The following is a 15161-nucleotide window of genomic DNA, read 5'->3' on the forward strand; positions in this document are numbered from 1 at the left end:
GAAGTATATTTGAAATTGAAATTCCAGTTTACTATATTCCTTCAAAATATAATTATAATTATAATTTTGCTATTTTTGGTGCATTTGATACATTTTCACCAAACCTAATGCTCATATTCTTTATTTTTTAAATTCCTTCCTTCATTCCTTCCGCACACTTTTTACAAAAAGGCAAAACCTTATAAAAGTGGGCTATAGAATTACGAGGTTGTTTACATGTTTTTTACCATTGCAATATCTACTAAAGCCTTAGTCATAATAATGGTATATCAATTTTGTGCATTGTAGCGGCTGTCGTAACAGCTCTTAATCAGGAAAAAAAGTATTATAATACCAAATTATGATTATTCAAATGTAATAACATGACAAATCCTTTCATTTGTAACCCAACTGTTGTTTCATTTGAAATAACATCAATTATAAAATTTCCGTGTATGGATTCGTCACAACTGGTATAAATTCAATTATTTTCATTTTTTCTTAAAAAAAAACGTATTCAAGTTATCGCAGATATTGGAGGATTTAAAAAGTTTTTCTAATGCATGCATTTAATATGATCTAATAAATTAAATAATAAGAATAAGAAATTAAATAATTAGTATAAGAATAACTTATTTTGATCATTATTTTTACTTATGGAGACATTTTGAAATCATGTACTACTACGAAGATTATGGAATAAGGTTTCCTTATTAAATAATTTTAATACGTGGAGGGACATGATAGCTACTCAAACTAAACTATAAAGTGCCGTTTTCATAGAAGTAGAGATTTTTCTTCTCTGAAATGAAGAGGATCCGTGGTCACATAATACGTAATGACGGTACCAACAGTCATAGACTGGAGACACAGGTTCACCACTATCAGCTACGGCAAGCTCATTGTAATAGTTGAATACTTTTTCGAGTTAAAAGTGGGCCTTACTCTTAGTCGTTCTCACAGGTAATTTTGCTTCTTTCAGCATTTCTTTGCGGTTTGGTAAATTCCCTTTGCCACGGAGCACCGTTACAAAGTATTGAACCTAAAATGACTGTACGTTACTAACGATTCTTTTATGAACAAGAAACAAAATGATAAATTTTTCTGGAGAAAAAAATTCAATGAATTATTTTTAAAATACGTTCACAATGCATGTAAGCATTAAAAAGAGATATTAAACTGAGTGTTACCAGAGCATGGGGTAAGAGCAGATTAATACCAGGCAGAGAGATGTTAAAAATAGCGATAGTCGGACGTTAGATATTGATGAGATTCTTGTCATATAACGAACACATTGATGATTATTCATTAATAAATCAGTTTCTTCAAACAAGATCATTTGTTGTCTACTTAAGCCAATATTTGAATTTCTTTCTTTTGTATAATATAATTAGATTTTCCTACACTTATACTTATTATTCTAGGTTTGTTTTTTTTTTAACTTGAGTTTTTGAATGTCATCAATATTTCATTATGTTTCAAATTTTAACTGATTGAAATAGACCATTTAAAATATATTACAATATATTTTCATTGAACTTAGTGATTATATTAGATATTTTTGTAATCTATCTTCATATGCGCCAAAGTTTCTCTCCTCGAATGAAGCAAAAAAATAATGATTAATTATGACACTGATGTGACCAAAGAGATTTGCTTGCGAGTGTAAGAAAATTTTCTTCACTCATTAGCATAGCTTGACAAAGTATTGCAATGAAAAATAATATAAAATTAATGTATTAAGTATACCCAAATGTATTGACGAGGATCGAAGTAATTAGTGTAATTTTTAATGTGCTGTGCATTAAATTAAGTGCTTTTCATTACCATAACGATTTCTCATTTGGAAAGATAATTTATCGTAAGACTGTTGTGCATTAGTCGAGTTATTCTATGTAGGTGCACGACTATAAACTGACAGGACAGACTCGTTATCCGTTATGCCATCCGTACATTGACCACCAACATCCGATTGCTTTTCAAAAATTACAGTTTCAAATTGTTCTGGATGAACAGCTAAGTGCCTGACTGAGATTAGCTTGGCGAGGGCGATTTAAGCTGTCCAATGAAGCTTGGACCGATGTATAATTGAACGGTATAATTGAACCAGATATGATTGAACTGCAACAACCTAAAGGATCCCTTTTGCCTGTGTTATTCTTTCTGACGGTTATCTTGCCTTTCGCACTAAAACATGTCGAAACTTGAGCAATGCGGAACATTATTCGAAGAAGGATATCTGTACTTATGAATGAGCCATTGTCGAGATAAAAAGAGTTGCTTGGTATGCTATTTGGTTGCTCAACCAATCGAAATGAACAGTTGCTTCGAAGGCAACGCGGCAGCTCCATTTCAGCTCCGATCAATGAAGTAGCATGTAGCGGACATCTGCGTTATCCACTGCGTTTGGGCAACATTGCAGTTGCGTGGCGCGGCCGGGAACGCGAGAAAAGCCACCGCCTCGGCATAATAAGCGCAGCAGCGAAACGAAAAGTGCGCGGTATATCCCGAGCAACAATGCCCCACAAATCCCGCATAATTAAGCCTGTCGGAAAACGAGCGGTTAGCGCTCGGCGCTGGCCGCTCGCAACCGAAACGCATCGATGCGTCGAGGCTCGCTAATTGGCGCACTTTGCGCGCGCACATCGCGGGCCCCGGTGCACGCGCGGCGCGCTTTCCGCTTAATTGCAGGCGGCTCTCTTGCCGTTGACGCGGCGACAATGACATCGTAAAGCGCGGCTGAGAGGCGACTGACCCGGCCGCGCGTTGCGGATTGCGCGCTCGACGCATTCTTCGTTTTCGTTGCACCACGCACCGATATTGGCCATTCGCGCGTGCCGCCTTCTCCCAATGTCGTCCTAGCCCGCTGCCGATCGCTCGCGCCGGTCACTCGCAGAGCCGTTGTGTTCCCGCTTCGGGATAGGAGAGAAAAGGAAAACTGCGGCATGCGCATCGCTCGGCTCGGAGGAGCTCTCGTAAATAAGCAGCGGCAAATTGGAAACGGCGCGCATTAGGCAGGCGGCAGCGAGGAAATTTCTCCGTGGGAGCCCGCGCAGGAATGGTAGGCGCACGAGCTCGCGCGCGCGCGCGCGCGCGCGAGATAAAGGGACGCGCGGAAGAGAACGCCGCGCAGAAGCGCAAATAAAAGAGAGCGAGCGCTGATGGGTGCAGCGCGCCGCCGGCAGCCGAGCAATTTTACGTGGCAATGCCGTGCTCGCGCCAGCGAAGCCTTTCCTTGGCCGAGCTCCTCTCTATGACAATTCGTTTAGATTTTTCAAATTAATCGAGCCGCGCGCGTGAGTCACTCGAACACGGAGACGAGAGCTGAGTCAAGCGTTCTTCCTTTTTTTTTTCTTTACAGACGCGCTGGTATGCGACGAGAGATGCGGTTGCTCGATGACGCTTGAGGCCGCGCAGGTGTTATGAATGAAAATCGCTTTTTCGGCGATATTGTAATTCGGTTCGGTCAGCGTTCATTTTCAATCGCGTTTTTTCTCATTCACTGGCATCGCATTGACTTTTGAGCGTCAGCCATGCCTCAATTTTTGGTGAAAGTGTTGCGTACACATACATTACGATCCAGTTTCCGGTGCTCTCTGTGGCTTCGTTCGAAGGAAAGCGTTATCGAAGCCCCGGCAAATGCATATTCGTTCGCGACAAACTGGCTAAAAGCTTTCTGCTGTACGTGCAAAAACCGTGCGAGTGTCGTGGAAAGGCTACCGAGCACGCGGAAGAAATCTCTCGGGAGATTGCAACGGTCAACGCGTAAAGCCACGGGAGAAAAGGCGAGGAAACAAGAACGAAAGCCGACGCAACAGCGAGTCCGTAAGGAGAGGTTGGGCCCGAACGGTCGAAAGCAGCCACCTCCGCTTGGCTGTCCGATGAACCCTGGAAATTTGTCCGCGCTAACGAGCGGCGAAAAGCGAAGCAGGCGCATCGTCGGAAAAATCTGTGCCACGGGGTGCACAACAACAGCCGGACCGAGCGCAGGTGTGGAAAGGCGTAGGTGTCCCTACGTCGATCTGCGAAAGGAGCGAGAGGGAGACAGGTAGTCGAGCGTGCTGCCACCTGAGCGAGCTGCAGGCAGGTGAGTCGGCAGAGAGGGGGGCGGGGGCAACAGGTAAAACAACGCGCGCTCTCCTCCCCCGACACGCGGAGGAGAATGCGCAGGCGCGTCGCCGCCGAAGAGCTGCCCCAGCGCGCTCCGGGGCCCGTTCCCGGCGCGCATTCGATCGCCGCGAGCGTCTACCAACGGACACTCGCCGCTCGCTCGCTCGCGCGCCACTCAACTCCAATCCGTTTCTTCCCCTCCCAGCGTACGGTCGCGCCAAGGGACAGACAAGTTTCTCTTCTCGTCCGCGATCGTAGTGCGAGAATTGTCTTCCGATTCGGCGTACAGTGACTTTATTGTGGCTCGCAGAGAAGACATGGCGGCTCGGTGAATTTTTCAGCACTGCCAAGGTAAGTGAGAGGGAGGACGAGAGAAAGAGAGAGCCTTTCGAACGTTTGGGAGCAACCGTCGCGGCGGCCCGGAGGTCGCTTCCGTTCTCGCCGACTCTCCCCTTTTTTCATTTCCTTGTTTTTTCGCGTTTGCCGAAAGTAGGCGACGAGCCGCGAAACTCGATCGCTGGCCCACCTTCGTCGAATAGGTATCCTTGCCGGGGCTGGAATATCATCCGGAACGCGCGCGAGCCTGCGTATTTTCTTGTATTGCCCCCCCTCGAGGGAAAAGTAAGCGGTGCCGCCAGCTTTCCGTTTGCTTAGGACGCGCTGCGTGCCGTCGTGTTTCTAAAGTCAACAGAGGCGCGAGGCTCGATACACCTCGGGGCATCTTCGATTGCGAGATCCACGCCTGTCGCCCGTAAAAATCCATAAAAATCTTGCAATTGAGCGTTTATGCTAATCCATTAGCCGGCCGTAACTGGTCGCCGCGCCAGTGCTCGAGCGTATAAGTACATTCCGGCGTTGGGTACGTTGTTTTCGACTCTCTCGCGTCGTTACGTCAGCGTATTACAGCCGGAGAGGAGCAGGTGGCCGTTTGGTTGGGCCGGCACTTGGCTCCGCAATTATGCGTTTCGCCGGCGGCCGCCCAATGATTTGAAACGCTTAACCGATCGGCGATTCGAATGGCCGGTGCTTTGTCAACAGGGCCCGCGCGCACTTGTCGTCGAGTGGCTCCTGCGCATGGACATTGATCTTCTTGTCGCAATTCGTCGTTGCCGTTGCTGCCGCGTAGTGGGCGTGTTCGTCAAGATTAAGGACAGCCTCACGGCGAGCCGAGAGCATCGACAAAGTCAACTTTCGAATGCCGTGCAGCTCTTGGCGCTGCAGCGGCGCGGGAGCGTTATCGCGCGCCCCGTCGAGTACCTTATCTCCGCGTTCTCTCTCGCGTCGAGCAAAGTCTTTTAGCGGCGTTCCCGAAAAGTCGAGAAACAAGAGGAGGCGGATCGAAATGCGTATAGCATTTCACAGGTAACTACGTTGCCCCCCGTTGATCTTCCCAGGCCGCGTTGGTGCCTACAGCCATTGAGCCGTACGGATTTAAGCGCTTTCGCAACTTTCGGACCCGAAAATAATGGACCTCCCGGGTTCGCTTGACCTTGATGGAATTGGGTCGATCGTGCTGCAGCTTTCAAAAACAAAATTTACCTGTTCTACTTCCCCAGGCTGTGTGTTTCTTTCGCGCACGAGAATGAGAGAGAGAAAGAGATGGCGAAAATTCGCGCGTGTAATCTTGCGTTCGCGCGCTGTTTGCCGTGTGAGGTGATAACCAGTGGCCAATGTGTGTTTTACAATTGGCATTTGTCGCGTTGGCAATCGAGAACGCTAATCGGCAGATTTCCAGCGAGGCGACGCGCAATCGATTTGCGTGCGTGGCTGGCTAACGTGCACACTCTCGGCGGCCACATTGCACCGCGTCGCTTGCGCAATCCACCACGCGCGTTAATCGTGCAGCTCGACGTCGTCTGAAATGCGATATCGGCGAATCCGTTAGCTGGAAGCGATGATCGTGCGCGCGCGTCCGGCGAGTGCGTCGCGAGATTGTCGCAGCCTCGATTCCGATAGAGCGCGAAAGACGCGCGCTCGGTGGTTTCTCCGCGGCGAGCGTGTCGCCGCGATGCACGGCGAACTTTCACCTGCTCTCGGCACGCAGATATGAGTTACGAGCGATAGGGCGACGCATCTGCGGCTCGTCCTTCTTTCCGCAGGCTGTATGCACGTTGCGTTGCAACGGCGGCTGCGCTGTTACGTTGGCAGCTCTACGACAGCCGCATCGAACAATGCGTTGCGCGTCGCGATCGAGATTGCGGGGCTCTCCGTCCGACTGCTTAATTATCGGGAACAATGAAGACGCGCGTCTCTCCGTCCGTCCGTCCGTCCGTCTGTCGACACTCGATAAGAAGAAGAGGCGAGCGCGCGATTCGCCCGCAATCAGAGCTACACAGGCTGCTTGGCAATTACGCTCGACACGGACCAACAATCGCGGCTTTCCCATCGGTTCGCTAATTAGACATAGAAAAAATGCGCCTTGCCGCCTGCCCGATTGCGTAATGATCCGCCGCCGCGGATCGGGTATCGAAAAGTAAGCTGCGTATTGTAGCGGAGAGCGCGTTAGACCGAGAGAGAGAGAGAGAGAGAGAGACAATGGACGTGCGTGCGCTGGGCGTCCTCGAGCGCCGCCGCGCCGGTATCGCTCTCTCGCGTCGGCACTGTTGCGGGCGGCGGAAAGCGAGCGCCTCCTCTTCCTCGCTCCCGTCCGGACGACACTCTAGCGGAGAGCTCGGCGAGCCGGCGACGGCAGCGGACGCTAATGTTACGCGCGCGGCGCAATTACAAGGGCATACACCTTCTCGCGCACTCGAGGCCACGAGTTCGTGCACCTCGCCACTCGCGCTCTCGGCTCTCTGCTCGCGCGGCCTTTTATTACGCGCGCGCGCGCGCGCGCGCGAGCGAGCGAACCGAGATATCTGCTCGCCGCCGGAACCGCCCGAGCGGGCCCTTCTCTCCACGCAACAGCTCCGACGCCGTTTCTCCCTCGCCTGCGCGCCGCTCTTCCGCGCTCTTCCGACGCTGCGCTCTCGTGGGCGCCGGTTCCTGGAAGGACCCGGCCGAAAAAATCAGGCGCGTTTCAAGGGGCCACGACGAGGCGGCCGCGCGGATTTGTCTTGGCAATGGGATTCCGCGTTCGCCAGCAAGATCCTCGGGATACGGACGGGAGCTTTATGCCGCTGTTGCCGCTGCTGCCGCTGCTGCCGCTGCTGCTGCTGCTGCTGCTGCTCGGCCTCTCGCTTCTTATTTTATCTCCCTCGATACCGATGAGTTTCGGGATTAGTAGTCTTCGGCGCGTCGCCATCCGCGCCTTCTCCTCGTCTTCTTTTCTCATCGACTCGGCGACAGTAGAGAGGTTTCATCGGTAACATCGGTAAAGCTGACTAAACATACGGATCACGCGACTATCACTTTCGCGTACTTACCGACACTTTCGATTCTGTTATATGCATGAAGTGCCTTGCGCTATACCGTCTACACGCTCTGCGAAACGAAGCATATGGCCAGTTAGATTTATGTACCGATATCACTTTTCAGTCAGCTCACTTTTTGTTCGTTTATATTCCAAGCCGACCATTATTGTAAATGCCGGGGCCCTTTGTACAGCTAGCTGATTAATAAAAAAAGAAATGTGCCACGCGATAAAGAACCAAGTGATTTATCTCTGTTACGCTCGCGCGCGCCGACCGCCAATGTAGTCATTAGAAATGGTAATGAGGAAAAGTGCAGCTTGATCCTTGGACAAAAGAAGGCAAAACGAAAAAAAAAAGAAAAATTTGCGTATACGAGACGCGTGCTCTTCACGACCCACATCCCGTGCTGACGTTTTATCAGCCAGCGCTGCAGTTCTCGCGACCTGCACAAGAGTCGGGGCAGCCAAAGGAAAAGCTAACGAGGTAGCTTTTAGGATCGCGCCACGATCGTGGTCACGAGATCGATTCTCGATTTTGGCGAACGCATTGTGCACTTTCACCGTGGCGGGGCTGACAATAACAAGAAAAAAGGAGAAACACGGCAATCGAGCGTACGCGCAAGTGGGTCGTACTCCCGATATTGCATTACGCGCAAGCTACCGGTCTCGGGTTGCCGGGTTGCGCAAGCACGCTCGACCGGGCGCCGCAGTGCCGCCCGGCCGTCTCGTATCGTACGCGCGCAGCGGAACATCGGCGCGCGACGGTCGCGATCGGTCGGTTTCCATTCGAATCGTCGGATGCGTTTGCTCGGCGCGACCGAGGAATGCGCTTATAAGGAGGCTGCATTCGAGCGGGCGAGTGGCGCGACAGCGACACTTTCACTGCATGCCGCCGCGGCCGCGCAGCAGCTGCGCCTTCCACGTCGCGGCCGCTGACGCATTGTCGTTCCCCGAGCTCGCTCGCATTCCGAGGGCTCGCGACAGGGCCTCGATCGTCGAACTTTGTTCCGCGCCGCTTGTCCGGCCGCTCGCGGCCCTTATCGATGCCGTCGATACGGCAATGCCTTCCTGCCGCGAGCGCGGACTCGGCCACGTGCCGGACGTAGGTCTTTTGTCGAGGCGCTTGCAATTCCCCCGGCCGATTCAACATTCCTCGAAAGCCACGCCTCGCATACTTTCCGCTCGACGCGGCGGCCGGCCGTCCCGTACGCCCGTGCGACGGAGCCCGCGCGCCCGCGGTCTGGCGGTTCGGCGATCGCGCGAGCTTCTCGCGATCGGGCGCAGAGGGATGGACAACGGCAGATGCCTCGGTTGGGCACTGGCTGGTCAAGGTCGCGTGGGAACGGCTAGCGAGCCGCGATCGGGAGCGACGCACCCGGGACACGGCCAAGCTATCGCGCCGGTCTTATCAAATAATTGGAATGGCGTTGCGCAACAGCGTGGAGAGGATGCTTTCGAAAATTGAGAGCTGGGGGAAACGGGTTTTCGCGCCGACGCGTCTCGGCCGAGAGAAAGAGAGAGGGGGGACGCAGTTGCGAGCGCGCGCTAATTTTGATCCTCCTCGGGATCGTGCAGAGGCTGCGACGACTGTTGACCGAGCCCGTGGCCTCAGATCCACTACGGCGCATCGGTCGGCAGGTCGCAGCGAGTGCCGATCGCCGTTTACGGCTCTCCGACTGGGTGGATTCTCGGAATGCGCTCGCGCGACGGTACTCAATTGACTTTTTTCTGCATGCGCCCTGCTCGCCTGCGCAAGCGGCCAGCGATCGTCTTGTACGGGATTGCTCATTAGCCTTTAATTAAAGGCCGCGCTCCGACGCAAGCGCGCTCGATTTTTCGAAAGCCTCGAAATCGGGAGAGCGAGAGAGACCTTGATTGGCCGATCGCTCGCCCGCGCTAATTTACGCGGAATACCGCGCATCCGATTTACACGCCGAGAGGAAAAGTGTTCCGGCGGAATGCCGTACCTGCCGGGCTCTTCCTTTTCCGTCGCGGTGCGGCGCGGGGGAAAGCGCAGGCGGCGATTTCTCGCCCGCTAGCCATGAAAATAACAGCGCTAATCGCGCGCGAATCTTCGCCGCATCGGTTGACGAATCGGTGATTGGCGTCCTTCTCGAGCGCTCCCCGAGCGATGTTTTTGTTTCTTTTCAAAAGGACTCTCGTACGAAAGTGAAAGGCGCGAGAGTCCCAGGCGAATTAGCATATGACACTGGCCGTTTGACCAAACGCGACGCATCCGCACACGCGGAAACCGATCGCTCGCCTGTGCGGACGCTTATGTAAGAGACACGTGATCGGTCGACTGGAGGCGACGCCCGCGCGTGTGACTTTCTAATCGAACCAGCCGAGTTTTCCGTGCGCCCGCGCTCGCGGAGTGTCGCCGCGCCGCTTTTGGAAAGCCAAAGCCCGCTTACCGTAAACGCTGCTTTTCCTATTTCTTTCGGGATTGCAGCCGAAACTCGTCTCTGTGGCACTGACCTCGCGACGAGTAAACGCCCTTGAAGAGTGCGCGCGGATCTAGTTTTGACAGCTCGAGCTCTCAGACTTGACGTTTATCGAACAACGTCACGCGTGTATGCTTATCTTTCATCCGCGTCTCGGAGAGAAAAAAAAGCCAGTGCCCAAAATAGGCGCGAGTTAAGCGTCTGTCAAATTAAAACATTGATGCTAGGCATTGGGAGAAAAATGGCTTGGAATGGTGGCCCAGTCGGATACAACGCGTTCGATTAGCAACGAAAGTAACTGGAATATCACTTGTCGACTTTCGGTATATCGATATTGTGCGCGATGTTTGAAGTACGCGCTCTCCGACCTCGCCATAAATCACAGAATAGTTTTCAATTTTACGTTCTTATAATTTGGCCGGGGCAGCGCGATTTATCGACTGCAAATAAATGTCTCGACAGGCGCGCGCGTACCCGAGCTGCTGAGATATTGCTCGAAATTTCCCCATCCGACTCGCAGCCGCTCGTTCTTTATTTATACTTTTCTTTCCTGCGCGAAAAGCTTCGCCTCTCGCTGTAATTTCGCTCCAAACGAACACGGCGCCTCGCTCCGCAGCAGAAGCTTCGAAGCATTTGTACGCGCGGCGGCGTTTCGTCGAATAAATCGTTGGCCCCTAGCGACTCGCGCGCCAATCGGCCACCTCGCGGCAGCGCTTCTCGCTCCTTTCGGGCGGCTCGCTTTGGGCCGTTCGTTCGCGCTTCGATCCCAACAGACGCGGCCAGTAGTGAGACGACGAGGAAAGCAACGGGAAAAGGGAGGAGTGCCGGACGCGCGCGAGCCAACGAGCCCTTCGGCCGGACGCGATGCGTCGCGCGATAAGCCGCGCTTAATGAATTCCCGACGGCCGCGAAACCAGCGTCGATAATAACTCGGCCGTGTTTTGCACCTCCCGGCCAGGCGAAAAATTTGCTCGCTCCTCTAAATTGCTAATTTCTCAACGTTGCCCAAGACGCCGAGACTAATTGACTCGTTATACACAGCTTGCGCGCGGCCTCATCGCCAGACGCATCGTTCCAATTACCAGCGGCTTCTCGAACATCGCTGGCAATAAGCGACGCTCGCGACAGGATCCTCGCGCCGACGCACAGCTCGATCAATTAGAGATGCGCGCGTTCGGCTTGCAACTAAGCAGCCTCGTCGGGAGAGACGTTCCCAGCGCGGTGCGCGTGTGTCGCGCGCGCAAAACGTTGGGAAACGAGCCCGAGTGAAATCGTCGCTCGGCGCCTTTCGCTAATAGCGCCGCGCGCAAGGCCGCGTCTGCTTTGTCTCGGCTCGTTTCTTCGCGCGGAGACGCAGGAGATCGCGTGCTCCGTGCCCCGCAGCCACCGGCGAGCGCCAACGTTTCGGCAGTGGGCACCACGGGCAAATCGTCCAGCGGAAAAGACCGCGCGACCGAGCGAGAGTCCGGCGAATGCCGCGCGCCGAGCCTTCCTATTGAACGCCGAGCGCCGCGGAGGACGTGGTGCGATGTGCGCCCTCGATCCTCTCACTTGCCAGCCTCTCTCTCTCTCTCTCTCTCTCTCTCTCTCTCTCTTTCTCGGCAGCGAAGAGGCGACCGCGATCTGACGGCGCTCCGACGTAACCTCCGTAATCGGTAGATTAATGCAGGGATTGCGGGCGTTGTACCGCGTCTCTCTCGGCGTCCCTTCTCTCTTCCCCGCGCCGCAGTCTTACCGAAAATCCCCGCGGGGCTACGGACCGACCGGCCAACGTGCCAAGCAAAGCGTCGTACTTCTATTGGGAGAACCGGCCGTGTGCGAGTGCCGTCTGCGCGCCGAGTATAAAGGTCGCGCGCGAAAGGGACTCTCGTTCGACAGCTGCTCAGCGCGCGATGAGTCGGCGATTTTTTTCGCCTTGTGTATTTTCTTTTGCAATTGTTCGATCGAGCGCGCAAACGTACGTTGCGCGCGCGTTGCATCATAAGCGCCGTGACTCTAGCATTCCGCTGCAGTTTGCTCCCGATAATGAGCAGGCATATACTGCCAGCGGTTGATATACGAACTTGCAGAATAGCCACTCGTCCGCAAGTCGCGAGTGCGTCTGACTGCAGACGACCATTTCTACTTGACCTCGTTCTTGGACGTACATTGACTCTTAAATCAGACTGATAAATCGCAAAGGGCAACGTATTTGCGCTACAAGTTAAATAGTCATTGCGTTTGGATTGCATTACTCTACGCTTGGCGTGATCGAACGTTGTTTCGCTACAGCTACAGCTCCGTTCGACAGATGCGTGATTTTTTTGTTTGTATTGACCTCGGTGAAGCCGTACAATCGCGCGAGAAAGGATCCGGTCGAAAGTAAGCAACAACAACCGTTGATGCTGGCAAATTGAACAAGTACCGTCGCGGCAATTTCGTCGCGAGCCTGAGTGCCAGCTCGTGGTAGGCGATTCCTACGCGATAAGCGGTGAAAAGCATCGGGACGATCGACGAATACTCGTATTTATATAATAATAATTAATGACTCAATGTGAGAAAGTGGGCGCGAAAGCAGTCGGCAACCAGTTTGTCCGGGCCGCGGAGAGCCTTCGACACACGTTCGAGATGGAAAACGAGAATGTCCCGAGTAATAATTAAACGGGGGAATCGCGCAGGTAATCGCTCATGCGCAAGCCAGAAAGCCAGAGGCGTCGGGCGGAGAGGAGGAGGCTGCCGGAATTCCGCGAAAACGCGGTTAGGCACGAGAGAACGAGCGCGAGAGGAGCTTTCTTTCATTGCACTTTTACCGAAACAGGTTCGACCGGATCGAAATCGGATCTCTGGCTAAATGACAGAAAGTCTTGCGCGCCTTCCCTTCTCCGCGCGCATAAGCTGGCAGCGCGCGCCAATACGTCTTTCGCACTGGAAAGCAACGTCCGAGAGTTAATCTGCTTCGGCGAATTTCAGCGATTTTATCGCCACCTGCGTGTTAAAAATTAAATTAAGCTCTCCCTCCCTCTCTCTCTCTCTCTCTCTCTCTCTCTCTCTCTCTCGTGATAGCCGAAGCATCATCGTCAATCTACCGGCGATTTACACGTAAAATAGAGCTTAGCATGGTCGGACAAGGCGGCGTTCACCGACTTGTTGTTCGTATGATCCTCGCTCCCTCAGAGGCCTCGTTTACTGGCACAATGCGGCTCTCGGCGCGCGAATAGAACGGAACGAAACTTGTTCGTGGATGTGTCGTGACGACACAGAAGTGGGTCTCTTTTTGCGAATTGAGCGTAGACACTCGCGAGTGTCGATCCGGGCTTTCGGACACTCGTTTGGCGCACGCACGATCGAGATAGGAATCGATAGCCCCGCGCCTCGAGGCTGCAACGGCCAGCCTCGATAATTCCGCTCGCGCGCTCGGACTCTAACGCTGGAATATCATCGCGGTTCGCCAGCTGACGCAATCGCTTACGTAAGGATCCGATCTCGATTGGAACAATGTCCCTCCGTCATCGGGATCACCCGGCGAAGCACCGATATAAGCGGCGCTCGCGGCTCGTCACTCGCGCCAGCCGTTCTTTTGCCGTTGGCCCGAGAGTGAAAGCCAAGTTTTTCGTTGCAATCGTTTCCTTCGCGGGCGTATGCTGCACGCCCGTCATTCGAATCTCGAATGTCTATGGTAGACCGGCGCGAAAGTGTAATTGCAGCGAGACGCGGCTTCCCGAAATCACATTCGGAGGGCAATTGACAAACGCGCGCGTCCTCGTCGTCGCCACTGCAGTTTCTCAAGGATAATTAATTGCGTCACGAGGTGGCCCGGCCGAGAGAACGCTTTCGTCTCATTAGACGGACGTATTGCGATGCCTGGGAGCAGAGAAGCGCGCTCGATTTCAGAAATGTCCCGAGAAACGAGACGCGTCGAAACGCCCCCCTCCGCCCGAAAAAAAAAGTCAAAGCGCAGGCGAAAGTTCACGGCTGCGTGATCGCGTTTCGCCCCGAGAGAAAGAATGCCTCGGCCAGACGCTTCGTGCACTGTGCATTTTGGACCCTGCGCGGCTTTCACGCGCCGTTCTTATTTTCTATTCATTGGAATTTCCATCCAACATCTTTTCAATTATTCAGTCGTTCGCGAGTTTCTACTACGTTCACCAATCAAAGAGACAATACGTCTCGAGCGAATAAGAAACAATGTATCAACACCTACGCATGACGAAATAACCGGATCGAAACGAAATCGAGAGAATGTTAAGCATATAACGCTACAATGAACATTTGCATGCTTACTGTTGCGGTTATTACAAATCCATTCCATGGAATATGAGAGCCCGAAAAACTAAAATCATTACCTAATATCGTCACTGTAGATATCATTTCCGCAACGGTTTACGAAGTTGATATTGAAAATCTGCATTTTCAAGTCAATATACGCATCGGCAAAGTCGGCGAAAATATTTTATCGAGATGGGAGACGGTTTTTGTAACTCGCCAACTGTTGAGAAAAACAACAGTAATTGCTTAAAAAAAATTAATATCCGTCGTTGGGTAGCGACACAAGCGTCGAATATTTCAGGTTGTGTAACTATCGAATATGAATTCAAATTGCATAAACAGCGTGAAATGAGGGTATAACGAAAGAATCCGCTACTCGAGCGAACGCCCGCTTACGGAATAGCTCGTCTCTTTCTCTTTCTCTTTCTACTTCGTGTATGCGTTTTCTATGTTTCCTTTCCCTCGTTCGTTTGTACGTTTTATTGACGTCTTCATCCATTTATGTATCTGTTTCCTATAACGTTTAAATCTTTGTCCTTGTATTTTTGATAACTATACGTTACTTTTGCGTATTGTCGCGGTAAGCGCTTTGGCCCTAATAAATACTAATCCAGTCTTACTCTCCTTCTCACAAGCATCAGCTCGTGCGAAAATCTTGAGCAACTGCGGGCGCGATAATAACGCCCAAACCCCCTGACTGAATCATCGGGCTAATAAGGAAGACGAGAGTAGTTTCTGGGAATTACGTCAGTTTGGAAGTTGAATACTGCAAATATCTCTGTTCCATCAGAAAATCACTCAGAACCTGTATTGAAAAACGACGTCCGCAACCCCCTGTATGCGCACACAAGTATACACGGTCGGTCTGTGAATCAGCGTTCGCGAGTCGCTTAGCTGAGAGAAAGAGAGAGAGAGTCTGGTCTGGTGGGTTCTCGCTCAGGGTCAACCACTTTTGGTTTCGCTGTTTACACGCCAACACACTTACATCGCTCGGCTCGCCGCGGCGCGGCGCGGCTCGCTCGCTCTTGGAC

This window comes from Phymastichus coffea, unplaced genomic scaffold (assembly GCF_024137745.1).
Source record: "Phymastichus coffea isolate CEN01 unplaced genomic scaffold, Cenicafe_Pcof_1.1 PCOF00118, whole genome shotgun sequence".
Lineage (NCBI taxonomy): Eukaryota > Metazoa > Arthropoda > Insecta > Hymenoptera > Eulophidae > Phymastichus > Phymastichus coffea.